Source organism: Trichosurus vulpecula, chromosome 4 (genome assembly GCF_011100635.1).
Source record: "Trichosurus vulpecula isolate mTriVul1 chromosome 4, mTriVul1.pri, whole genome shotgun sequence".
Lineage (NCBI taxonomy): Eukaryota > Metazoa > Chordata > Mammalia > Diprotodontia > Phalangeridae > Trichosurus > Trichosurus vulpecula.
Genome location: NC_050576.1, coordinates 409,969,694 through 409,996,552, shown reverse-complemented (window position 1 = coordinate 409,996,552; position 26,859 = coordinate 409,969,694).

Below are 26,859 nucleotides of genomic sequence, written 5' to 3'. Positions count from 1 at the left end.
GCTTTGAATTTACAAAGTACGCTTTCTATTTAGACCATACTTGTCTTTGAGGCAAACGAAAACACAAAACAAACAAGCAAAAAGTTCTGCCAAAAGAATGTACTACTTACAGTCCATGGATATGATTAATGCCCCTAAGAGGCCTTAGGGTTGTTTTATTTTTACAAGTACCTCTTTCTCCCTTCTCTCTCAAGATATGCGTTTCTTAGCTTTCATTTCTCTATGATCAACATCAACAACAAAGTGCAAATCTAAAATAAAAACTGACAACTAACCAAAATAAAATATAGGTATCTCCCAAAAGCAACTTTCCATATATCAAAACTTACTTTTCCATATATTTAACTTACATAATTGTAATGAATAATGGCTGGCCATTTTCTATACCATCTCTTTTCAATATTAGTTGTACATTCTACTCAATTCAACCCATCAAACACCTAGAATACCTGGATTCTGGTTCTAGATCAGTCACCAGATTTGTTACTGTGCTTGGATTAGTGGTGTTTATTATTCAAGCATTGCAATCCTGTCTGACATTTCATGACCCCATTTTGGGTTTTCTCAGCAAAGATACTATAGTGGTTTGCCATTTCCTCCTCCAGTGGACTGGTAGGCTTCAATTCAAATGAGGAGATTGGATTAGATATTATCTGCTGTTCCTTTGATATCCAAAAGATGCTATTATTCCACTTTACTCTGCTTTCAGGATATTTATTATATGTATTACAGACACACACACACACACACACACACACACACACACAGAGTAATGTGTGTGAGAGCACTGTAAAATTCTAGACACATGAAATCATAGTTTTTACATATATATACACTCGTGTGTATATATACATATACACACATACACACACACATATATTGAAGGGACAGTATAAATTATCTAACTCAGCCCTCTTGGACACACACACACACACACACACACACACATGCCTGCCCTTAGGGAACTTATCATGTTTTTAGTGAAAGAAGACATATCTGAAGTAACAATATAAAGTAATGAGACTAATTTTGTAAGAAAACAGATTTAATGATTCTATTGTCATCTCATAGAGGAAACAACTAGGATATAATTCTCAGGGAAGCATGCTACACTTTTGAAAAGGCTATAATTGTTGTCCCAGGAAAATCAAAGTACAGTAAAGAGACAGTTCATAATTATATTAGTCATTATGGGTTTAACTGTGGCTCTAATTCTAAAAAATAAAATTTAAAAAACAAATGTGGAAAGTTCCTCTTAGTATTTTATTTTTCCTTCGTTGGATTTTAGAGATCATATCTAATACCCTGAATATTTCTACAGCTAAGGTTTATACCTAAAATCTTGTTCAATATTTTATATCTATCTGAATTTAATTTAATTTTAAACATCTTTAAAATGGTGATATTATATTTACTTTACCACATTTACAAATTATAAAGCTGTCACTTGTAATCTGAAGTTCATTACTATTATACTTCAATTAATATAGACACTTATCCACATTCAGATAATATCATTTACTTAGTCATTTAGTTGTAAAATACTTAAAAGGAATAATGCACGTGCACTTAGAACAATCTTCGTCTATTTGGATTTCTGCTCCTTGTTCTGCTTCTAATTTTAGTCAAACAACAAAGTTTTGGAGAACAATAATAATCTAATTAAAATAAAATTATACTTTGCTCTTAGTTAATAATAATAGCATTTTAAAAAATCATTGTTTCATTGTATTTTTCTTTCAAGTCAGCATGGTATGGCAGAAAAGTGTTATATTTGGAATCAAGAGAATGTAGCTTAAAGCCATTCCTTGTCACTTCCTACTTGAGTGAGCTCATGCTAGTCACATTAAGAAACTGGGTTTCAGTATATTTAGTTAAAATGAGAATATTGGCTTACATGCCTGTAAAGTTCTTTCTATCTTTCACTCTATGATCTTGTTTTTGTTTATTTTTTATATTTACTTATTTTTACATTTATTTTATTTTTATTTATTATGTTTTAAAGCAGTCTTAATATTGATACCCCTCCATTAATGGAGAAACCTGAAAATTAATTATATGCTTTCTCTTTTAATAACCTTACATAAGGTTATCATCATGTAAACTAAAAAGAAAAATAGGGGGAAATTTGGAATATGTATAATTATACCAGATATTGTATATCTTATTCTTAAATATTAGAGATAAATATTCTAATTCTTTCACGTAATAGGCAAATTAACTGAGGCTAAATGAGATAACTTCTTTGAGGTCACACAGGTCAGAAACAGAAATGCTAAGATTTGAGTCCACATCTTCTGCCTCAAAAGTCAGTGGATTTTTTTTTGTAATTTTGACTGCAAAACGTGTATTTGTGTGTATATGCTGACATATGTAGCCACAGACACACATACCCACACATATCAATATCTATATATCTATAGAAATATCTACATATCTTTATATCAATCTATATCGATCTTCAAGGCAGGTAGATAAACTGCCTTACCTGCAGTCAGGAAGATTCATCTTCCTGAGTTCAAATCTGGCCTCAGACACTTACCAGCTGTGTGATCCTGGGCAAGTCACTCAACCCTGTTTGCCCTAGTTTCCTCATCCGTAAAATGAGTTGGAGAAGGAAATGGCAAACCACTCCAGTATCTTTACCAAGAAAACACCAAATGGGGTCACAAAGAGTCAGACACAACTTAAATGACTGAACAACAACGTCTGTCCATCTGTCTACACATAATCAATATTCCTGATGCCATTTTAGGAATAACAAAGACTTAACATCTATATGGTATTGTATCATATTTTTGACTTTTACATATATTATACATATACTGAAGTGGCAGCCTAACTGTCCTATGACTCAGGTTTGTTCAGATGAGGAAACAGATTTATATCCTATAGTGCCCCATTTCTGATAACCATTTGCAAAGGGAAAAACAGCATGATTCTTGCCTTTCTGGAAATTGAATATATATTCAAATATATATGTGTATGTGTGTGTATAAAATGGTAATTACTTTAGCCCAATGGAAATATGCTGTACTAATTCAAATAATGTGACCATTTTAGTAGATGTATTGTTCACATTAGTAAGGACCTTGTTCTAACTAAATATGATAGTTCAATTTATTTTCAAGAGTGCTCTCTCCCTTTTGAAGATTCGGATTGTAGGCAAATGGAAGGTCCATTTGGTTATTCTCTGCTTTCTATGAACAATATTACAACTAAATTATATCTTTCACAGATGGAAATAACAATTGTCTTCTTGTAATTCATTCATAGGTTTCTGGATCCATGGTCTTCAAGGGAATGTCATGAATCTATATATTGTTCCCAAGTCTAGATATTATATTTGTATGTATGATTCTTAGTTGACAGATGTGTGAAATCCTCCACAGCTAGACAACTTCATAGTAATGATATAGCTGTGAATATTGAAAAATGAAAGCTGTTCTAGTGAAGGTCAACACGTTATAAGATCAAAATGTTCTATTCCAGTTCTCTCTACTAGTTTAATTGCATATATACGGGGGATCTGTGTAACTTTCAGTGAAGTAAATTATTTTTTTGGCTGTAAGCAATTGTAAAACAACAAATAGGAATATGGTGGGGCAAGGCGGAAAGGAAGTAAAAAGAGAAAACAATTGTCTATGTAAATTTATTTTGCTTCCCTTTCCAATAATGAAAAAACACTATTTGCAGGTGAGAGATTGATTGTCCTCAATCCATACATTTTTCCATACTAAAAATTTTTAACTTGTTTGTTTTTATGGACAATAGTATTCACTTATCATTATACTTTTTAAAAAATAGCTTTATCACAGAATAACTCTAAAAGTGAAAGGAATCTCAAAGATAAGCTAATCTAACTGCCTCATTTTACAGATGAGGAAACTGAGGCCCTGGAAATAAAAGGATACTTTCCTCCACCCCTATTTTCAGTCTTCCTGATATGATATTGAAAAGGTAGGGAAGAGTCAGTACTAAAGGAGGTTGAAGAGCACAAGAAGTCAAAGCCTAGTATAGAGAAGACAAACATAAAAGATTCAGTGCCCAGAGTAGAGGATAATTGGCTCTTGGATGCTGGAAGAGATTTAGGATTCATCCTTAAAAGGGACTGGATGGTAAAGGTAGTTTAGGGAAGCAGTCTTTATCAACTTCATAATTTTACTGAGAGCCAGTCTTCTTGACCATTAACTATGTGCTATAACAAATACATGCTATTTCTGGCTATATTTTTTCCCTGTGCTCACAGGTGAATATTTTTGATAAGAAGATACAGGACATCTCTTCTATAACTTATGTGATGTTTCATTTATTTCACAAAGATGACTTCATTATGAGGTAGCTTTAATAACAGGTTACTAATGCAGATATTATTATGTGTGAAGTATTCCTATATCTAATTTTCCAAGGCCATTTTTTTCTCTTTGCATATTAATCATGTAGAAAGAGTATATAATTTTTGTTCCTAGATGATGTTGGATGAGGTTCCCCAAAAAAATAATTTTGGGTTGGGGTGGGGGTGGAATAACTCTATTGATGTTACTTGTTTTCCACTTGAAAAAGGGATTTAAAGATTATCTCAATGCTATTTTGTTTTGGTTTTACTTGGGGGAGGGAAACACTTTTTAATTTACAAACCTAAGAAATTAAGGAAAAAACCACATCCAAATGTTGTATCAGAAAAGCACCTCAAAAATACCTGATATCCTTTGATTTTGAACATACCTTTGGGTCCTTGGAAAGTATGTGAAAAAAAGTTTCTTTTCTTGAGTTCTTCAAAAACAAGATATATGACTGACTATGTGATCTATAGTTGCCTTGATAACAGAGGGGTCTTGTGACATGGTAGAAAGAACACTGGGCTTGGAATTAAAAGATAAGGGCTTTATTCCTACCTCTGACACTTCTTAGCCTTGTGACCCGCAGCAAATCACTTAATCATTATTTTCCTCAGTTTTCTTTATAAAATGAAAATGATGATACTTGTAAAATTAAAATACTTATTGTGATGACAATAGCTTTATGAACATTACAACCCCATAAAATGTGAGTGGCTTCTTTTGGGGGGGGGGAGGGATGAAGATTCTATTTAGGATTTCACTGAGTGGGAAAACTCTCTCTGCTAATGTGGGTCAACATCTGCTGGGTATTTTATGGCTTTAAGGTGTTACCTGGAGCACTGAGAGATTAAATGACTTACCCAGGGTCATATAGGAAGTTTATAGCAGAGGCAAGACTTGAACTTGGAAATATTAGGCTTCCCAAATATGAATTTTTATTATTATTTTGGTGAAATTTATCATATCTGATAAATTTATCATAACTGATAAATAACTGATATTATATTATAATATTATAGTTATGTTATATGATGGTTAATATTTTGTTTAGACAATCTCAATGGCTCCTAATTCTCCTAGGATAAATACAAAATTCTCAGCATAGAATTTAAAGTCCTGTGCAATCTGGCTCCCACTTGTTTTAGTTTTCCAGTTTTATTTCAATCTGCTCTCTTTCACACACTGTTCCAGGTAAACCAATCTATAAATCATTTTCTACACATTACAGTCTGTCCTTTGCCACTGATCCTTTAAAATGGTGGTGGTCTCCCAAATCTAGTTTAGCCTCTCTTCAGTTCATCTGGAACAGAGTGTGAAGGAGAACAGACTGAAATAAATCTGGAAAGCTAAAAAAAGTGAGAGACAGATTGGGGAAAATTCACATACATTATTTATTATGTATAGTATCAATTTTTTTTTTACTAGATACCTTTTAATTCTTCAAATTTACTTATCCTGGAGAATTCAGATACCAAGCCTATATAACACAAACAACATTTTCCTATCTAATATAAATATGTGTATATGTATGTATATATATATTATATATACAAATATGTATATGTGTATATGTGTATACACACATATTATATATCTCTAGATCAGACCTACACAACTTGCCAGTAGGGAGGTTCCAAAATTAAAATAGGCTAAACACCTTTGGACCACAGATAGCTTTTTGGTGGCTCACTTTCCAAGTAAAGGTATAATTAATGATTAAACTATTTTGCAAATAGACCATTTTTTTAAATGGAAATTTCAATTAATATCAATTAATTATACTTATTACTTAAGATTTTTATTTATTGGGGGGCGGAGCCAAGATGGCAGCTAGAAAGCAGGGACTAACGTGGGCTCCCCACCAAGTCCCTCCAAAAACCTATAAAAAATGACTCTGAACCAATTCTAGAACTGCAGAACCCACAAAATAGCAGAGGAAAGCTAGGATCCAGCCCAGGACAGCCTGCATGGTTTCTGGGTGAGGTCTATTGAGCACGGAGCTGGGAGCCGAGCAGAGCAGAGCCTGGCGTGGGCTGTGCAGACCAACCAGACCAGGAGCCGGGTGGAGCAGGCCCTAGCACCCTGAATTGGTGAGCTGTGGCAGTTACCAGACTTCTCAACCCACAAACACCAAAGACAACAGAGAAGAACTGCAGAACCCATGAAATAGCAGAGGGAAGCAGGGCTCTAGCCCAAGACAACCTGGATGGTCTCTGGGTGAGGTCTATCATGCATGGAGCTGGGAACAGGGTGGAGCAGAACCCAACCTGGGTGGTGGCAGGACCAACCAGACCAGGAGCCAGGCAGAGCAGGCCCTAGTGCCCTGAATCAGTGAGCTGTGGCACGTACCAGACTTCTCAACCCACAAACACCAAAGACAACAGAGAAGGTTAGTGGGAAAAGCTGCGGGGGAGAGAGTGGAAAGAGTTTGCTGTTCAGCCACAGCCCCGGGGGCAGTGGAGGTGGGGCAGCTAAAGGAAATACAGCTGCAGTTGCTTCCAGCCCCAGGCCCACCTGGTGGGAGGAATTAGGTGGCTGATCAGAGCAGGAGTCAGAGCCTGCATAAGATCTGAGTCCAGTCTGGGTTGGGGGTTCTTGGGGAAGGGGGAGTGCTGGTGTGGCAGAGCTGGCTGTAATAGCTCTGAAAACAACAGTGCATCCTCTCAAGCTTGGAACAAAGTACTCTTCACTCTACAAGGAGTCATATCCTGCTGAAAAACTCAAGGGTCAAGTAAGTTGCCTGGAAACATGGCCAGGCAGCAAAAACGCACCCAGATTCAGTCTCAGACTTTGGAATCTTTCTTTGGTGACAAAGAAGACCAAAACATACAGCCAGAAGAATTCAACAGAGTCAAAGAGCCTACAACAAAAGCCTCCAAGAAAAACATGAACTGGTCTCAGGCCATGGAAGAGCTCAAAAAGGATTTGGAAAAGCAAGTTAGAGAAGTAGAGGAAAAATTGGGAAGAGAAATGAGAAGGATGCGAGAAAACCATGAAAAACAAGTCAATGACTTGCTAAAGGAGAACGAAAAAAATACTGAAAAAAATACTGAAGAAAGAACACCTTAAAAAATAGACTAAGTCAAATGGCAAAAGAGCTCCAAAAAGCCAATGAGGAGAAGAATGCCTTGAAAGGCAGAATTAGCCAAGTGGAAAAGGAGGTCCAAAAGACCACTGAAGAAAATACTACCTTAAAAATTAGATTGGAGCAAGTGGAACCTAGTGACTTGACAAGAAATCAAGATATTATAAAACAGAACCAAAGGAATGAAAAAGTGGAAGACAATGTGAAATATCTCATTGGAAAAACCACTGACCTGAAAAACAGATCCAGGAGAGATAATTTTAAAATTATTGGACTACCTGAAAGCTATGATCAAAAAAAGAGCCTAGATACCATCTTTCAAGAAATTATCAAGGAGAACTTCCCTGATATTCTAGAGCCACAGGGCAAAATAGAAATTGAAAGAATCCACAGATGCCTCCTCAAATAGATCCCAAAAAGAAATCTCCTAGGAATATTGTTGCCACATTTCAGAGCTCCTAGATCAAGGAGAAAATACTTCAAGCAGCCAGAAAGAAACAATTTGAGTACCGTGGAAACATAATCAGGGTAACACAAGATCTAGCAGCTTCTACATTAAGAGATCGAAGGGCTTGGAATACGATATTCTGGAGGTCAGTGGAGCTAGGATTAAAACCAAGAATCACCTACCCAGCAAAACTGAGTATCATGCTCCAAGGCAAAATATGGATTTTCAATAAAATAGAGGACTTTCAAGCTTTCTCAGTGACTTTCAAACACAAGATTCAAGAGAAGCATGAAAAGGTAATCGAGAAAAAGAAGAAGAAAAGAAATCGCAAGGGACTTAGTAAAGTTGAACTGTTTTGTTTACATTCCTACATGGAAATATGATGTGTATGATTCATGTGACCTCAGTATTAGGGTAGCTGAAGGGAATATGCATATATATATATATATATATATATATATATATATATACACACACATATATATATATACATATATATATACATACATATATGTGTGTGTGTATGTATGTGTATATGTATGTGTATATATATATAGGGGGGCACAGGGTGAGTTGAATATGAAGGGATGATATCTAAAGAAATAAAATCAAATTAAGGGATGAGAGAGGAATATATTGAGAGAGGGAGAAAGGGAGAGATAGAATGGGGTAAATTATCTCACATAAAAGTGGCAAGAAAAAGCAGTTCTGTTGGAAGGGAAGAGAAGGCAGGTGAGGGAGAATGAGTGAATCTTGTTCTCATCAGATTTGACCTGAGGACGGAATACCATACACACTCCATTGGGTATCTTACCCCACAGTAAAGAAGGGGGAAGAAGATAAAAAAGGGGGGGGAATGATAGAAGGGAGGGCAGATGGGGGAGGAGGTAATCAAAAACAAACACTTTTGAAAAGGGACAGGGTCAAGGGAGAAAAATTGGATAAAGGGGGATAGGTTAGAAAGGAGCAAAATATAGTTAGTTACAACATGAGTATTGTGGAAGGGTTTTACATAATGATACCCATGTGGCCTATGTTGAATTGCTAGACTTCTTAGGGAGGGTGGGTGGGAAGGGAAGAGGGGAGAGAATGTGGAACTCAAAGTTTTAAAAACAGATGTTCAAAAACAAAAAAAAAGTTTTTGCATGTAACTAGAAAATAAGCCACACAGGCAATGAGGTGTAGAAATTTATCTTGCCCTACAAGAAAGGAAGGGAAAAGGGGATGGGAGGGGAGTGGGGTGACAGAAGGGAGGGCTGACTGGGGAACAGGGCAACCAGAATATATTCCATCTTGGGGTGGGGGGGAGGGTAGAAATGGGGAGAAAATTTGTAATTCAAACTCCTGTGAAAATCAATGCTGAAAACTAAATATAATAAATAAATAAAATAAAATTTAAAAAAGATTTTTATTTATCATGAACTCACAATGAAATCACAATCACAAAAAAAATTGCTTTGCTAGGCAGTAGCAGTTTCTATATATTTTTCAGATTTTCTTACTCTTTATGTTTAGTAATGACCAAAAAACAGCAAAAATGATGACTCTTGTTCCTCTCAAACTAGATACAGACTGACTATGGTTGGTTGCTGCAGGTCACATGACAAACAGGAGAGAGTACACTGGCAATCCACACATCAAGTAGCATGATGGGCTCAATAGTGACTAGTGGAAGGTGGGTTAAGCGGGGCATTCATTGACAAAGAACTCTTAACATCTTTGTTTTCTTTACATCTACATTTTTTGCAGGCTACCCAAAATACACACACATTCATCAAGCAACAGTGATAACAATGGACAATTCTGCTTCACCCAGCTCTAACTGGAAAAGTCTATAACATTTTTATTTATACTAATGTAGAGAAATGCTATTTACCATTTTGATATAATCACATGATTTTCAATTTTTTAGTCATACTATCTGTTATATTAGTAGTTTTCTTAAATTTGAACCATCTTTTCATTCCTGGTATAAAAGTTGGGTCATTGCTTGGAATCATTGGGTTATTGTGTGTTGCTGCAGCATCTTTGTTAATATTTATTCAGTATTTCTGCAATAAAATTCATTGGGTGTAGGTCAATAGTTTTCTTTCACTATATCATCTAAATGCTTTAGTTGCTAAATTCATATTGGTGTCATAGAAGGATGCCTTTTATTCCCCTGCAAAAAAATCAGTGTGGTATTAGAGCTAGTTTTAAATATCAAAAATTTACTTTTTATTCCAGGTTGACTTGGAACTTTTTTTCCTTTGGGAAATCCATTTATGGATTATTTAATTATTTTTTCTGAGAATGAATAATTTAAATTTTTTATTTCTTGTTCTTTCTGAATATTTTATGCCTTTTATAAACTCTGTCTATTTCATTTAAGTTATCTGGTTTGTTTGTTTGTATATGATTGGTCAAAATTATTTCTTTTTTTAAAAATTTATTTTATATATTTAGTTTTCAGCATTGATTTTCACAAAAGGTCGAATTACAAAATTTTTTCCCCATTTCTACCCTGCCCCCACTCCAAGATGGCGTATATTCTGGTTGCCCCGTTCCCCAGTCAGCCCTCCCATCTGTTACCCCACTCCCCTCCCATCCCCCCTTCCCTTCTTCTCTTGTAGGGCAAGATAAATTTCTATGCCCCAATTGCCTGTGTATCCCACTTCCTAGTTGCATGCAAAAACTTCTTTTTGTTTTTGTTTTTGAACGTCTGTATTTAAAAACTTTGAGTTCCAAATTCTCTCCCCTCCTCCCTCCCCACCCACCCTCCCTAAGAAGGCAAGCAATTCAACATAGGCCACATGAGCATCATTATGTAAAACCTTTCCACAATACTCGTGCTGTGAAAGACTATGTTTTGCTCCTTCCTAACCTATCCCCCACCACTGAATTTTCTCCCTTGACCCTGTCCTCCCTCAAAAGTGTTTGTTCTTGATCCCCTCCTTCCCCTCATCTGCCCTCCCCTCCAACATCCCCCCCTTCTTTATCCTCTTCCTCCTTCCTTCCCGTGGGGTAAGACACCCAATTGAGTGTGTATGGTATTCCCTCCTCAGGTCAAATCCAATGAGAGCAAGATTTACTCATTCCCCTTCACCTGATCCCTCTTCCCCCCCCCCCCCCCCCACAGAACCACTCCTTCCTGCCACTTCTACGCGAGATAATTTACCCCATTCTATCTCTCCCCCTCTCCCCCTCCCAATACATTCCTCTCCCATCCCTTAAATTGATTTTATTTTTTTATATATCATCCCCTCATATTCAACTCACCCTGTGCCCTTTGTGTGTGTGTGTGTGTGTGTGTGTGTATACACACACATATATACATACATAGACACACACATGTATATATATATATGTATACACATACACATATATACCTATTCTTTTCAGCTGCTATGATATTGAGGTCTCATGAATCATACACATCATCTTTCTATGTAGGAATGTAAACAAAACAGTTCAACTTTAGTAAGTCCCTTTTGATTTCTCTTTCTTGTTTACCTTTTCATGCTTCTCTTGATTCTTGTGTTTGAAAGTCAAATTTTCTATTCAGCTCTGGTCTTTTCACTGAGAAAGCTTGAAAGTCCTCTATTTTATTGAAAATCCATATTTTGCCTTGGAGCATGATACTCAGTTTTGCTGGGTAGGTGATTCTTGGTTTTAATCCTAGCTCCATTGACCTCTGGAATATCATATTCCAAGCCCTTCGGTTCAAAATTATTTCTAACAATGTCCTTTATTTCTTTCTTATCTGTTGTGAATTCTCTTTTTTCACTTTTTATTTCAGCAATTTGGTTTTCTTTGCCCTTTTGTTAAAAATTACCTAATTATTTATTTTATAAGACTAACAATAGCTCTATGTTTTCTTTATCAACTTTTTGTTTTATATTTTGCTCATCTTTTCTTTATTTTACAGAATGTCTATTTTTTCTGTTTACTTTGCATTTTTTGATCCATGTTTTCTAGGTTTTTAAATTTTCATTTATTTCATTCCAAACTTAAGAAATAAAACAAGCATTTTCATAACACAGTAGAATAGATAAATGAGGATTGTACATGAAACTGCAAATCTATTATGTATGACTTGCTATTCCTTTTAAATATATAATAATTTATCATGTAACTTTCTTTCCCCCTTTTTTTTCTTCTCTCCCCCTCCCGAATATGGCTACTGTTAGACACAAATATGTGCATGCACACACACACACACATGTGCGCACACACACACACACACGTATACACACACATACAGATACCCATTGTATACATACTTGTATTTATCCATTCTTTTTCTGGATGAAGATAGCATCATCCTTCATAGGTCCTTTGTAGTTAATTTGTGTATTTATGTTAGTAAAAATGACTTAATCACTCCACCTTCTTCTTAAAACAATATTGTTGTTATTGTATACAATGTTCTCTTGATTCTGCTCATTTAATTCTTCATTATTTCATGCAAGTCTATTCATGTTTTTCTAAGATCATCAAGGTCATTATTTCTTATAGCATGTCAGCATTCCATCATAATCATACTTGTTCAGCCATCCCCAACTGACAGGCATCTCTACAATTTCTAGTTTTTTGCCACCACAAAGAGAGCTGCTATAAATATTTTAGAACCTATAGGTTTTTTTTTTCCTTTTTCCTTGATCATCTTGGAAAATAGACCTAGAAGTAATGTGGCTGGGTGAAAGTTGGTTGAGTGATAACTTTTTTTTTAACTTCAGATTTATTTGTGGATCACTTCTTCTTTCTGTTATTGATGAAATATTATATATACATTTTCCCCTAAGAACTTTTTTAGCTACCTCCTTAAGTATTGGTATATGTTGTTTCATTGTTATCTGTTTCTTTGATTAAATTATTTCTTGTCTCTATGATTTGCTATTTGACCCATACATTATTTAAGATTATGTTATTTAGTTTTCATTTGAGTTCATTTCTTGAATTTGATATACAAACATCTTTTATTGAGTATAATTTTTATTTCATTGTCGTTAGTAAAGATGTGTTGAAAATTTCTATTTTTCTGCATTTGTATATGAGATTTTTATGCCATAGTACATGATCGATTTTTGTAAAGATAATTAGAAATAAAGAAAATTTTTGTAGACAATAATGAAATACTTATATTCCTTTTGATTAACATTAAGTAACTGCCAGAGAATTATCATATATAACCTTATCCTAAAATTCTATTTAGATCCTTATATTTTGTAGTTTATCTTTTTCTTGGATTTTTCTACATCTGAAATGTACACACTGAGGTCCCCTACTATAATAGTTGTGTTTGTTGGGGGAGGAGGTCCATTTTCCCCCGTATTTTGATGGTCATACACTAGATCTCAACATTAACTCTATACGTTCTAGAATTCAGGGGTAGAAAACTTGAAGCCTCCAGGCCACATGTGGCCCTGAAGGCCCTCAAGTGGGGCCCTGACTGCATCCAAATTTCACAGAACAAATCCCCTCAATAAAAGGATTTATTTTGTAAAACTTGGACTCGATCAAAAGGCCACACCAAAGGACCTAGATGGGCATACATGATCTCTAGGCTGAAGGTTCCCCACCCCTGTTTTAGATGTATCACTTCCTTATTTAAAAACTCTGAAATCCCCCTATCTGACCACATAACTTTCTATCATTCTGTCTCTCCTTACTTCAGCCTTCCTAAAATTGTTCTTTACTCTCATTGAGACCTTTAATCCTTCTACCCCTCAGTATTTTATCAGCCCATTATCCCTGATCTGAATTCATTCCCTCCCCTTCCAGTATCAACATAATAGTTATTCACTTCTAATCAACACTGCCCTCTGCTCTTAAATCTCTTACCACCCTATTGTAGTGCTTCCTTTTTCTTTTCAAACTACAATCCTAGATTACTCCTATAATCTGCCTTCCCTGCTCTGATTCACAAGCCACTGAATACTTCTGAGAGAAGTCTCAAAACATGCTGACTGGTAGATTACAAAATCATGTTACTTGATCTCAATCGATCCCTTGAGTCAGCAAGGAAGTCTTTTTATTCCTCTTTACTTGATTCTCTATCTCATGCCCCAGAAAAGCAATCCCAATGCCTTTATTTTGTCCTCAAACTTCCCTCTTACCTCTTCTCTCTCATACAAGTACCTTGACTCTTGCTTAAACTGAGGCCATTTGATGTTAGCTCATTCTTCTCCCATTTGCCTCATCTTACCTTTGACATCATCTAACCCTCTCTTTTTCTTCCCCCTTGTCTCTGACAAAGAGGTGTACAGGGCCTTGACAGGGCCAATACTTCTTTACATGCTTTTGTTCTCATACCATCCAAACTTGTCAGCTTTAATAATTGTACTGCCTTCTCCTGAATCTTAAGTCTTTCATTCTCAAATGGTTCCTTCTAAATTGCTTTCAAATTTTCCCAAGCATCCCCTACACTTAAGCAAAATCTGCTCTAGACTCTACTATTCCCTCAAGTTATTGTCCTCTAGCTCTCCTTTCTCATCAAATGGAATCCATTTGGAATGGATTGTGAGACATGGGAAACGCTGGCAAAGAACTGCTCAGCATTGTATGCCCACCTCAAAGAAGGCACTGTGCCCTATGAGCAAAGCAGAATTGCAGTAGCTCAAAAGAAATGTTTTATGTGCAAATTTAGAGACATCTCCACTCCAAATGTTTGTATGGGCTTTTTGTACCAGATCTGTGGTATTTCCTTCTGAGCTCACATTGGTCCAATCAACCACATTCAGACACACTTTACCTAGACTCCCACATAGTGAAGTCATTTTGGTCGTCTTTGAGAACAAAGGACAACAATCAACCTTGAAAAAGCTGATTATGCAAGCTACCTCCATTTCCTCTTTAGTCATTCACTCCTCAACAAAGAAGCTAGATTCTGACCATATCATTTAATTGAAGTTGCACTCTCCAAAATTAACAATCATCTCTCAATTGTCCAATCAGTCTTCTATTCTTAGTCCTAATCCCTATGGACCTGTTTTATTTGACATTCTTGACCACTGTCTTCTTTATACTCTCTCATATCTGGATTTTCACTCCTTTCTTCTGGTTCTTCTGTCTGTCACATCAATTCTTCTCAGTATCAGTATCAAGAAAAACTTAAACAGGTTTAAAACTGAGATCACTATCTTGTCTGCTAAACCATCCCCTCTTCCAAAATTACCAGCATTCTTCTAGTTTCCCATGTAAATGTAAAGCATTATTCTCAGCTCTTCACTTTCACCTCACATACCTAATCAATTATTAAATCTTCTCATGTCCATCTTAACAATACCTCTCTTACCCAACTCCTCATCTCTCCTTGATTAGAACAATATTCTTCAAATTGGTCTCCTTTTTCAAGTCTTTCACTACTACAATCTACCCTATACACTGTTGCCAAAATGATTTTTCTTAAGCACATTATCATGTACCTCTCCAACTTGATTAACTATTCTAGTAGCTTCCTATTATCCCTAGGATAAAATATAAATCCTTTAGCTATTAAAGTTCTACATAATCTAGCCTTAACCTGTCTCTTCAGTCTCATTAAGTATTACTTTCCATCATATACTTTTCGACATGGCCAAAATGGCCATCTCTCTTTCTAACATAGGTAGTCCATTTCCTATCTCTCAGCATTTACCCTAGCAATCTCACATGCCCGGAATGCACTCCATCCTTACCTGTGCCTCATAGAGTTATTCTTCCTTTAATATTCAGCCCAAGCATCATCATCTGCATGAAATGGTTTTTTTTTAGTATTTTTTTTTGTTTTTTTGGCAGGGCAATTGGGGTTAAGTGACTTGTCCAGGGTCACACAGCTAGTACGTGTCAAGTGTCTGAGGCCGGATTTGAACTCAGGTCCTCCTGACTCCAGGGCCGGTTCTCTACTCACTGCACCACCTAGCTGCCCCTGGAATGTTTTCCAGTCTCTGCACCCAATACTACTTTCCTCCCCAAATTATATTGAATTTATCTGTAGTTATTGATTTTACATTTATGTTGTATACATGTTTTATTACATTGTATCATATGTTATATTGTATTAGATTATAAGGTATTAAATTATATTTACTTTTCTTCATTATAATGGAGGCTTCTTGAGCATATATCCCTAGTACCTAGCACATGGGTACTGAATAAATTACATGTTGATAGATTTGATTAGCTCTTAATTTAATTACTTAGATGCAGTGCCATTCAGTGCATCAATATGAGGTTCCCTTTTCAGCTTTATTGGCTCATTTCACTAACTGGTATTCTTTTAAATCTTTGTAGAGTATTTCTAAGATGGGAGAATCTTTCATATGTTGCCATCTTTGCCGGAAGTCTAACACTTATCTTCTACCAATCATCTTTTGAAAATTGTTGTCTTAAAAATATGTTCGCACACATAAGTTCCTTTTATAGATTTTGTCACGTTACTCTTCTTAGTAAATGTAATAATATGATTAGAGCTGCTCAGATAATCTTCCAACTCAAGGTTTTATTCATTTTTGATTCATTGTGTCTATTATTAAACCCAGCTGTTGATGTTTTTGAACAAACTGATTTCTGAATTAACTCCGCATTGTGTTCTATAATAACCCCACTTCAGTATTATCATGGGTTGCTCCCAATTTACTTTTAGATAATTAAAGCCTCTCTTTATTTCTATCCAAGTTGCCTGTTTTATTTCCCTGAACACAAGGATGTGATTTCATTCATGTTGCTCTAGGGGTCTGAAGTTGATAATCATTTTTCTACATCTGCCCTCATCAGTGTCTGCGTGCAATATATGTTTCTGTACCCTCATCCCTTGGTGTCCTTTCATTAACATTCACATTCTTGCTGATATATCGTGTTTTTCTGCCGCAAACCATTCCCTGTTGTTTTTTTTTTATAAAGTCTGTACCTTGGCATCAGAATTGTCCTAATTTCCCAAGCATATTAGACTTTTTTCTCGATATTGACTTGTTTACAATGATTATTTACATATGAATGCTTCTGCCTCAAAACCAATGACACATCACTGAAATATGAATATATGTGTTTATACACATGTATACACACACACACACACACACACACACACACACACCATATATAGCCAAATAGCTGAACAAGTAATTTACAAGTTGTTATAAAAAAAGAAAATCTGGGTCATTGAAAAAGCTTTGCTTATTTCTATTTCATTTTCCATCATACAAACTTGAAACTTCTGAAAATATATTGACTTTTTTCTCTAAATTAAAATATCAACAGCATGTCTTAGATATTAGAGATATCAAGCATTTTGGTCATGATTCATTTTGAAAATATTTTATATTATATACATGTTATGCACATATATTCTCATATATATTAATTATGCATAAATACACATCTATGTAATATAGACATACATATATAGAGATATATGTCTGTTTATATAAGTACACATATTATCAAGAACATTTATTAAGTGCTTTCTATTTGCCAAGTACTCTGCTAAATACTGGGGATGTTAATATAAGGTATTACCCTTTTGTCATATAACCATTTTGATCACTGAAAAAAGACTTAAAAAAAGAACATTGATCAAATTAATTAAAAAAACCCATCGAATTAAAAATTGTTAAAGAGAGACATATTGTGAAGACCTGGGACAAAGCTTACCAGATAAATGTATTATTTAAAGCTATTAAATGGTACTATTTAAAACTATTAAACGAACTATTTAAAAGCAAAGCATTATGCAATGTATTTTCCATCTTGCTCATTTGTATAAAACTGTTTTCAGAATTTTGAAGGGTGTAGATGATAAACTACAATCAGATAACTGGCTAGCATATGAAATGATTATATAAAAACTGTTAGAGTCATATCTAACAGAAAGGTAGATTTTTTGAGTTCCACAATATACAGAAGAGAGGAGCTGTCACACTTAAGGAAGCCCAGATTTCAGGCACTAGCAAGCAAAGATATGACCAAATGAAGATTGAGATGAGATGAGATGAGATGAGATGAGATGAGATGAAGCTGAGCACAAAAGGATTCAGAAGAAGTCAGGGATAGAAGACACAGAAGACAGAATTTTAAAGATTGATAGGACCTGAACAAAGATGATAGACAGGTTTTTAAGATGTCATGAGGATACTTTTGGTTTAGAAAAGGGAGCTGGAATCTTATTGGCAAAAGCAGAATCTTATTCTACCAGAAAAGCTGTTTGGGATTCCCAGCCTCTATTATTATCTAGAGCATGAGAAAGTAACTTCTAGGGGGGTTGCCTTTTACTTCCCTCTAGAGCTTAGGAGAGGAAGAAAGAAAATGGAAAAGTAATTCTTTTTAGCTATTTTTCTGGTAGCTGTATTGATAATGTTCTCAGCACCCTGCCAAGAGTGTCTATGTATTTAAGGAGCTTGACACTACTTTAGTGGCCTGAAAATAGCAAAGTTCTCCACCAAAAGAGGTATGAGCAAAGAAGTAGTTTTGTCTTCAGTACTTGCTTCATGATACTACCTGTTCTTTAAAGAGAATGAGAATGTCAAGGATTGCCCTCCAAAATCATGAATTACCCTGGGCACATGGATTTCCAAATTCATACTAGGTTTCTATAAGTATTTGTCTTACAGACACAGTGTGCATTATGAGATAGTATGACCCAAGTTTCTAAGTCCTATTTTTGCCTTCTATTCTAAACAATATTATTATTGGTTTGGCCTGATTTAATATATATTTCATGTTTAGCAGTTAATGGTGTTATTGTGACTACTTTTATGTAAATGAGAATCACCACACTTGAGATTAAGAAGATACAATGGTTAATAGCAGAATTGTACCCCCACACATCGGATTTACCCAGAGGACCTTGAGAGAAATGAGTGGTAACCATTTGGTAATGACTCTGGACTTCTAAACTTCTTCTAAACCTCTTCTAACCTCTCCATCTGTCTATTTTGAATATAACCCAGACTTTTTTAAGGCAGGGTGAGTGTGAATGGGCCTGCCCAGGGAGAGGAAATGTTAGGAAAATTCAGGGATGTCAATCACCATGCCCCAGCAATTCAGAGACAAAAGGAGCTTACATTCTCATACGAAAGATACGTGTTTATAAAGGTCTGTACAAAATATATACACAATAAATATAAGGTGATTTTGGCAGAAGGTGCACTAGAAGCTGTCAGGAAAGGCTCCATGAAGAGGACAGAATAAATTCAATCTTAAAGGAAATCAGGAATTGTTAGAGGTAGCTATGAGGAGGCAGAGAATTCAATGCATGGGACACAGCCAGTCGATGGAGTTTTGTGTATTCAGAACAGTGAGTTAGGAAATATATAGGACTAGGAAGGCCAGGAAGATAGGAAGGGGTCAGTTTGTGAAGAGTTTTAAATCTATGCAAAAGATTTTATATTTGATTTTTGAGGTAAGTATGTTTGAATTAGGATGACAAGGGTGAAAGAAGAAAATCTATGTATGTATATGAGGTATCATGGGGGTAGAACTGACAAGACTTAGCAACTGAACGGATATATTAGATAAGTGAGCATGAGGAGTAATGGTTGAGCCCAAGAAGGAAACCTGGGTAATTGCAAGGATGAAAGTGCCCTCAATAGTAATAGGGGGAAAATAGGTAGATTTTATTGAGGGGGTAGACAATTAGCTCTCCATTGGACATGTCGATTTAGATATGCTTCTAAGACATCTAGTATGAAATTCCCAGCAGTCATTTGGTGATGCAAAACTGGAGCTAATTAAAGAGACTAAGAGTGTATATATTGATCTGTGAGTCATTTGCACAGAAACAATCATTAAATCCATAGGATCCTCATATGGAATATGTGCATAATATCAAAAAGTAGTAGTCAGTCATGTAAGAGGAGAATCAGAAGAAAGCAGTAATTACACATGTATTACATGTACATATTTGTATATATGTATTTATGTACATGTATTTATTAGTACGTGCATATATATATACACACAATATACATGCATATGCTTTTAATATTAGGCAACGATGGTTCTACTGCTACTTATCTTGGCCATCTCTTTGAAGTTTCTAACTGTAGTTGTTATAAGTTATTCTTCCTTTAGGATTTGGGGTATCTCTGAATCTACAATAATTATTCATAGTGGTCAGTGTCTTTTTCTTAATTAAGCCTTTCTGTCAGTCTAGGCTTTGACTCCTTTTGTACTTCTGAATGGGATGGTTGGCCCTCTTCTTGGTCTTGACCTAGATCATCTGAATTACTGCACTTCCTGAGACTAGCTTCTACTGAATCTTTGGGGTTTAGAGCACTGGGATATTCAGGGCCCCAAGGGTAAGTTGCTATGGACCATGGAGTATCTGGGCTTGGGTCCATGGTATCATGAAGTTAGCACTGATACAAATACACCATTCCTATTAAATTCCCAAAATCCATACAATGGGTCTCTCAGTAATGTGGGTATTTTTCAGAGAAAACCTGAAGTTTTATGCCTTCAGATACAGGGCCTTGCAGACTGTAAGTATCTCTGGTTAGTCTCTGGACATGCTGTCTTCTTTGACTACCCTAGTACTCACTTTGCTGGTAGCTCCTTTTCCTATTTCCAGTGGGACTTTAGCTTAATTTTTGTGTAGTTCTGAGGTAGAAGAAGTCACCTACTATAGTTTCTTCTTGATTTTCTTGAATATTATTTGGTCTGGTAAGATTTTTTTATGTTTTTGCTGAATCAAGTAATTGGGATCTGAGCTGTCTGCCGCCTTTTAGGTAGCCATTTTCTCCAGAAGTCCCAATCCATTAACTCACATGTTATCTAGCACACTAGAATGCAAACTCTTTGAATGTATAGTCAATGTAAGTCCTGAAGCATCTTTATTCCAACTCCCATTTCCACTAATAAGTCAAGTGCCCAGAACTTAGTTATATTTCCCAATTAAAATTGCAGTGTAACTGAGTTGAAAGTGATTCTTTAATGAAAACTGTTCCAAGCCCCGACCAGTATGCTTTCTGCCAAGATTATCAGGACATAAGTCATTTAGTTAATGAGCTTTAAGTAGCTTTTAAGAAGAGGTATATACTAAAGTGGGACATTAAGAATAGATTTTGCAAAACATTTTCTCAAAAGTCTCTGAAATAATTTCCCACAAAGATATCAAAGGTGGGCAAACAAAGATAGCAAAAGGTGGGCTAAACCTAGAAAGCACATGTAGCAAAGAGGCAATTCATAAATCTTGGTTGCTGAAAGTCCATTTCTTCCATTTTTAGAGCTTTACCATTAGCATGGTGCATCAGTGTCCTCCTATCTTTACCTTTCAGAGTGAGACCAGATGATAAGGAGATGCTGGCTAGGATATCTTTTTCCCTAGAACTGTGGTTTCTCATGCTAAAAAGCCACACTTGCTCCAGTTTCTGGAATTTTATCTCTTCCCCATTCCATGAATAATTTATAGATGCCAAGTTTCCTCAGCATATACAAATGCTATTCTTAAGTAAAGTCATTCCATTTTTTTGAAGGCTTTTTTAGACTTAGTCTAAGGCCTATGTCTGATTGATTATAAGGCCTATGAGTGACTGACATATTATCACCTAGGTAAAATAATAAGGCTAAAATGAGGCAGAGTGGTTTTGAACCTGCCCTTAAAAAAGGACTGTTTTTCCCATTTTTGTCCCAAGAGATTAGCACATTGCATGGCACATAATAAGCCTTGAGAAATGATTATTGATTGGTTGATAATGAAGACATTTTGTAGTAGGTTGTGGGAGTTAGGAAATCACAGTGTTTTTTCTCAACAATATGTCATATTCCAGGGATAGCTAGTTAACAGGGGCAGAGAGTGTTGAATTTCAATAAGATGACCAAATTATGAGTATTTCATGGGCTTTCTATCTATACTATCTTATATGGCCAGAAGCTGATATTGTTCTTCTGAAATTTTCTTCTTTATGCCACATATATTAAAATATTCAATTAATCATTTGTCAGTGATTTTTTTTCCTGGAGTCACTGAAAACTGAGGATATTATACGCATTCAATTTTATCACCCACCTACCTCCTTTTAGCTACACTTAGTCTTTAAGGAAGTACTGTGACTTTACCAATTTGGGTTTTTACAAATCAGTCTGAGAATTTCTTTATTAAAGCATGTTCCTTACATCTATTATTTGTAATCCAAGAAGAGAATTGATAAACAGAAACCATGATGGAAACAAAATCCATGTACTTAAAGCCAAATGGTAATCCATGAACATAAGTCTACTTTCTAAAAATAATTTCTTTTTCAATTTAAAAAGTCTTTTAAGGATAATATTCACAGGCATTTAGGTTGGTTAAAGCATTATTCTCTCTTTCTGTAAATATCGGATAAAAGTGTCACCTTTGAACTAGTGACACTATATGCTCTGTGTATGTGTGTTTTGTTGCTTTATGTACAAGGTTTTCCTTTATTATTCCCTAAGAGGCAACACTTTGTTAATATGGCTGTGTACAATTTTCTGACAAGTGCTGAGACTACTCTAACAAAAAAAAAATGGTTCTTATTTATGATGTGTCAAATTACTGTTCTGAGAGTAGACCTTTTAGGTTGCATTCAGCCTTTAATTTGACTGAATTTAAATGGCATAAAATGCCTTTTAGTTGGGCCTTGGCTGGCATATTATATATCTCATTTCAATGAAAAACATTCACATGCAAATACGGTTTGTTTGGAGTAAGTACAAATGCGACTATCATGACTGATGAAGGCTTTTGATCACAGCTCTACAAACTGAAACCTTAAAAAGGAAGAGGCTATTTGGACTAGCATCTGCAATCTCATGAATTATTTAGTTCACATTATTCATAAATCTCTTTGAAGAGGAGGTTTTATGAGGTTTTAAGGAGGAATAGTCATAGTTGTGTTGCCACTTTCTATTTATGTCGTAAGTGACTGACTGCATATGAAAACTTCTTTTAAATGTTAAGTGTTACATAGAATGTAAAGTAAGTTATATGTATATTTTAACAAGGCATACCCCTTTTCTTAAGTTACATTTCCCCTCTTTTATTTCTCTCCCCCAAAATTGAATCTAATACCTATCACTTCCTTCTTTCACTGTCTATTCTTAATTCCAAACGATTGAGGAGATGAGAAATATGGAATGAAGATCATTTCTTGTACATTGATGTATTACATATGAATCAGTCTACAGAAAGTATAAATTCTAGTCTTCAGCCCCACAGTAAAGTAGAAAGGAAAACTCTAACATCATTTTACTACTATTCTTTCCTAGTTGTATGTGTGTCACATAAGAATATTTTTTTTCAGTAAAAAGAATGGCATTTGAAGACTAATTCTAAATCTAAGACATTGAGAAAGTAAATATTATACTGCAGTAGTTATGTTATTCCTTCTTATAGCTTTGGTTGTCAGTGGGGATAAATATAATTAACTAATAGGCCCTATTGATGCTTACCTCCACTATATCACTAACATTTGTATCAGTCTATCTATTCCCAACTACATTTTAGTACAATCCCCCATTATCACTTGCCAGCACTATTGCAATAGTGTCCTAATAGATCTTCCTGCCTGTTTTGTCTTCCTCTACTCACCTCTATGACCTTTATACAAGTGCCTTAAATATAAATCCGGTTATTTCATTCCTCTGCTTAAATTTTTTTTTTTTATTATTTCCTATTGCTTAATGAACACATTTAAAACTTTCCAGCTAGGCCTTCAAAGCCTGCCACAATCAGGAACTATCCTACCTTTTGAGTTGTGTTTTATATCACTCATATTTTACCAAACTGAACTATTTGACTTCCATTTTGGGGAAAAATTGTCTTGATCTTTCCCTGCCTCATGCTGTTTGAACTATTTTATCCTATTCACATTCTAACTATTTCTACTTCTACCTCCACCTCCTACTCTGGGTCTGTTAAAATCTTTTAAAATCAAACTGCTTCCCCCATGAAGTCTCCCTTGATTTCCTCAGGCTGACAATGACAGCATCCCAAAATTATACTTGCCACGTTTATTTCTATCTGTGTTATGTGTGTGATATTTTGTATCATAGCTACCCAACTAGACTGTAATATCCAGGAGGGTAGCATCTTACCTTATCTCACTTAGTGTCCTGTGCCCTGTGTAGTCACCATGTAGTCACTTTGTAAATTTTTTGTTAAAATAAATTTAATTAAATGTCGCATTCCCATGTAGATTTCAGAAAGTGTTAGAATACTATAATATGTTCACCTGGATTTTAAACTGATCCAGTGTTATAAATTCATAGACAGTTTAAGCTGTTGAAAGACCCTCATAGCCCTTGATATTCCATTGAGTAGGAGGTTGGACTAGATAATCCCCCTAGCATCTCTTCTAATTCTATGATTCTGTTATTCTGTGAAATGATCTCCTGTTTAAGTATCATTTTTGCAGTGGAATCAAGAGCACACAAGAATAGAATCAACATGAACACAGCAGCTTATAAACAGATTCTGAGCTATGATTGTGTGTTTTCTTTCTCTCTCTCCCTCTCACTCCTCAAATATGTTTGTGTGTGTGTATACATACATATATATGTGTGTATACATACACACATAATATATTTCTATGGAAACTGTTGGTCATTTTTAGTAGATTTATTATAGTTGTTAAACATGATTTGTAAGGATAATGAAAAACAATATTAAGTTGTACAAAAGATTTTTCTTGTGGTAGAAGGATTGCTTTTCTATGGAAATTGTTGCATGCTACACAATAAAAAGGCACACTTTTTTTTAAATGAAGATCCATACAGAAAAGAACACTGGACTAGAACCTGAGATATATGCTTGGTTATAGCAGAGCAAAGGGGGAAAGGAATAACCTTTTTTATAATGCCTGTATGTGCCAGGCACAGTATTAAGCACTTGACAAATATCATCTCATTTGAACCTCATTACAACCCTGCAAGACAGGTGGCCTTTTTCTCATTTTAGAGTTGATGAAATGGAGGCAAACAGAGGTTAAGTGACTTTTCCCAGGTCACACAGCTAATAAGTGGGTGAGATTGGATCTGAACTTGGCTTCCTGACTCCAGGCTCAGCACAGCCACCTAGCTGCCTCACCACTTAGCTAAGCCATATTAGTTAATGCACTTATCCGCTCCTCAGGCTCATTTAAAAAAAATCTATTAAATAGCCCTCTAAAATAGGGCTGAAATCTCTCCTTTTACCACTGTAAATAGTTGTTGGGAGCAAATGAGATAATATATGTGCTTTGGCCAATTTAAAATGTGTGTGCAGGAAAAAAGAAATATTCTGATCAGTGACAATGATGACAATAAATAAATCTGATTATACAATATTAAAGGCACATCATTTTCCTAAGAGTCCTTGTGTATGGAATTTATTGGCATATCTTTTCACTTCAATTAAAAAATCCCCTAAGTGCTTGCTTTCATTAGGTACTGGAGATTCAAATAAAAAAAAATATTAAATTTCCAATTAGAATGTTAAACATTTTATTTCCTTCTTGACTTAAATTCAGAAAAGTACAGTTCTAAAAGAAATACCCTTTTTAAATGTATGTATTTGAATGGGATCACTGTCTGAAATAAGTATTTAGCTTTCTTATTTGTTACATCAAAACATTACGATATCGTAACTGTTTTTTCCAAGAGAGAAGAAAATCTAAAGGTCTAGATCCAAATCTAGACTTTGAAATTTACTGCGAAATTCTGGGCAAGTCACATAATGTCAATGTGGCAAAAACTCTTCAAGAGCAGAACTTTTTTCCCTTTGTCTTTGTATATCCAGACTTTAAAGTGCCTGGAACAGAGCAAGCTCTTAGCAAATGCTTGTTGATTAATTGACTGATTAAACATTTATGATTTTGCCACTGACAGCCATCAGGGGTTTGCCTGCACATGGAAGTTAATTGACTTTCCCAAGACTTTACAAGTGGTAAGTGGCAAACACTTGATTTGAACCCAGATCGTCCTACTTCTAAACTTAATGCTCTATTCATTACTCCATTATGCTGATCTATTAGACAGTTTGATCGTGGAAATTATAAAAATATAACTTAGTGTATACCCCTACATTTACTTTTCCCAAACCCCTAGATTTACTTTTCATAATTTAAGTCAACAGCACTTAGCACCAATGCAACACCCACAGCAGCTGCTAAGAATAGGCCCAGACATTTCTGAATCACACAATATAACAGACTCTATCCATGGAAGATGAAACCTAAACATTTACTCCAACACCAGAAAGTCAAATCCATCACAGCAACAAAGAAATCCATCATAGTAACCAAGAAGTCTAAACATATTACCAATGCATGGGGTACCCCTGTCCCAAGTCTTCCCTCCCTTAGGGTCTTCCCACAAACGAACTCCCTTAAGCAAAATCACTTCCTCTCTCACTCACCGGCTGCCATGTGTCTCTCTCCCTGCTCTGACTCCTCCAACTTCCTGCTCCACCCCTTCCTGCTCCACCCTTTCAGCAAGCTCCTCCCACCACAGGCTCATGTGACTCAGGCTTCCATGTGACTCAAGCAGGTCACATGTGCCTATTAATTGATGGGAAAGATCATCCCATTTTCATTAAGATAACAGGGCAGTAGAGGTTAGGTTCCTTTAAGGATTCCAAATGACTTCAGTTTCTACCTGTGGTTCACAAGAAAGAAAACAACAGCACAAATATACTTGAAATTATAGAAATAGATTGTAAAGAAAGAAGACTTTTAAAAAAAAAATACACCTCTGACTATAATCACACATGCCATGAATGGAAGCATAAGGTTATACATTCACTAGTTCACTGTTTTGAATGGATTGTTTCACTAAGGCAAGGACTGATGAAATCAGAGTTATGAAATTTCTTTTGCTTCCAGCATGTTTGATTAAGGTCAAATAGAGCTTTACAGTCTAGACCGTCCTCTTCAACCCCCCACATTTGCTTCCCTTAGTCTGATAGCGACCAGCAGGGGATCAAATCATACTGTACTGTTGAACAGTTAGCTGCTGCTCTGGCTATATTGTGTTTTTAATACTTGGTTTTAAAATATCTATATTTCTAAATATTTGGAGTACTAAAT